Genomic DNA, 2,618 nt, shown 5'->3' with positions numbered 1-2,618 from the left:
TATGGGGCTCGAGTCCCCCCTAGAGTATATCCATCTCCCTCCGACAGTGCGGCGCTCCCTCAGTACTGGCACCGGGAGGGAGGGAGGGAGTGTCGGCCTGGATTATGGGGCTCGAGTCCCCCCTAGAGTATATCCATCTCCCTCCGACAGCGCGGTGCTCCCTCAGTACTGGCACCGGGAGGGAGGGAGGGAGGGAGTGTCGGCCCGGATTATGGAGCTTGATTTCTATATCCTTGTTGAAATCCTTCCATGGCCCATGCAACCCCTTCCTCCCTATCTCTGTCACCCCCTCCATCCCACTGGGATCTCTGTACTCCTCAGATTCTACCCTGTCAGACCTCTCCTAATTTCCATCTCCCGGCCATTTCAGGTGCCTGAGACCAGGAAGTCTGTCCTTCAACTCTCCCCAGCCACTCTTTCACTCTCTCTCTCTCCTTCCTTTGTCCTCCCTCGCTCTCCGTCTCTTTCTGTCTCTCCCTCAGTCTATCCCCGTCCTCCTCCCTCTCCCTCTCCCTCAGTTTGTGCTCTCCTTCTCTCTCGCTCTCTCTGTCTCTTTGTCTTACCTTCTCTGTCTCCCTCTTTCTGACTTCCTCTCTGTCTGTCTTTCTCTCTCCCTTTGTCTGTCTTTTTCTATCTATCTGATTCCCTCTCTCTGTCTTTCTCTATCTGTCTGACTGCCTCTCTCTGACTCTGTGTCTCTGTCTCTGACTCCCTCTCACTGTCTCTCCCTCTCTCATTTTCTCCCCCTCAGTCTGTCCTCTCTGTCTCCCTATCCCTTTTTCTGTCTTACTCCCTCTCCCTCTCTGACTCCCCTCTCTGCCTTTCTCTCTCTCTATTCTGCCTCTCTCACTCTGTCTCGCTTTCTCTCTCTCTGTTTTTCTCTCTCTGTCTCTCTCTGACTCCCTGTCTCTGAGTCTCTCTATCTCTCTCTCTGACTCCCTCTATCTCTCCCGCTCTTCGATTCTCTCTGACTCCCTCTCTGTCTTTCTCTCTTTCTCTCTCTCTCTAACTCCCTCATTCTGACTCTCTCCCTCTCTGACTCCCCTCTCTGTCTCTCCTGCCTCTCTGACTTTCTCTCTCTCTTTGACCCGTTTTCTCAGATTCCCTCCCTCTCTCTTTCTCTCTCTGCCTCTGTCTCTCTCTCTTCTGCCTCTGTCTCTCTCTCTCTCTCTGTGTCTCTCTCTCTCTGAGTCTCTCGCTCTCTCTCTGCCTTGCGCACTCTCTCTGTCTCTCTCTCTTCTGCCACTATCTCTGTTTCTCTCTCCCTCTCTCTGTCACTCTCTCTGTCTCTGAGTCTCTCTCTCTCCCTCCGCACCCTCTCTCCTCCATCAAGAAGCCCCTCAAGCTCTTGCCTCTTTGACCAAGCTCGCATTTGCCTGTCTGAGAATACCCTCTCCCTCTGCTCTGGGATGGATCTGGGAACGCATCACCCCTCCTGGTTTGTAAGGGATGGCGGTGGGCTCTGCGGATGAGGGTGTTTTGGGGGGATCTGAAGGGATCGAAGGAGTTTGGGGAACTGCAGAAGGGGGTGACTAAGCCCCTCGGGTCAGGAGAAACGCACTGCCATCCTGGAGGACGTTCGAAAGCTGAGGATATTGGGAACTTCGGCAAGGATGACGACAAACGAAAGGGGCGCAGTGAGGACTGTGAAGATTCCCCCTGAAAATCCTCTGGAATGGCAACAAACCAGATGGATGGGAGGGTAGGAGAGAGAGCGGGGACACTTGTGTCAGGGATAAGGACGGACTAACGGGCAGAGACACATCCCCACAGAAAGGCTCCCGAAATCTCAGGCACAGGAGGCCATTCAGCCCCTCCTCCTCCAGCCTGTTACGCAGGAGCAGGAGGCCATTGAGTCGGCGCGAGGTTAATATCCATCTTAAGTCCATTTGTCCAATCAGTTCCTGACTGCCCCACCCCATCAGAAAGGGGATGATGCTGCAGGAAAGCATGTTGGGCAGCTGGGCCGAAGGGCCCGCTTCTGTGCGTAATGCTGATCGGGAGAGTCCATTTCTCTCTCTCCCTCCGTCTCTCTGACGGTGTTTGGGTCAGGGAAAGGGGTAAGGGACTTTAGGCGGCTGTGCCAACAGGCACTGTTCCCGGTTGTACAGCTTCCCTTTCGATCTACCCCCTCTCGGTGCAGCTGCTAACTCTGTTTCTGACTCTCCCGCTGCCAAGAATTTCCAACGCCCAGAAGATATATTCAGCGCCTTCTGTCTCTGAACAGTCAGAATATCAAAAGGATGCTCGGGCCAGATTGTGCGGTAATTTTACCAATCCTCACCCTCCTGTTCAAATCCCCTCCCTCCCTATCTCCGTCACCTCCTCCTCCAGCCCCCTACAATCCTCACCCTCCTGTTCAAATCCCTCCCTCCCTATCTCCGTCACCTCCTCCTCCAGCCCCTACAATCCTCACTCTCCTGCTCAAATCCCTCCCTCCCTATGTCCGTCCCTCTCCAGCCCCCTACAATTATCAACCTCTGTTTCAAATCTCTCTGACCCTATCTGTGTCTGGGCTGGGGTTAGATACAGAGTAAAGCTCCGTCTACACTGACGCCCCCCGCCCAACACCCATCAAACACTCCCAGGGACAGGGGGTTAGATACAGAGTAAAGCTC

This window comes from Rhincodon typus, unplaced genomic scaffold (genome assembly GCF_021869965.1).
Source record: "Rhincodon typus isolate 14 unplaced genomic scaffold, sRhiTyp1.1 hic_rhity00003306, whole genome shotgun sequence".
In the NCBI taxonomy this organism is placed as follows: Eukaryota; Metazoa; Chordata; class Chondrichthyes; order Orectolobiformes; family Rhincodontidae; genus Rhincodon; species Rhincodon typus.
The sequence above is the reverse complement of the archived record's forward strand: the minus strand, read 5'-3'. Positions refer to the sequence as shown.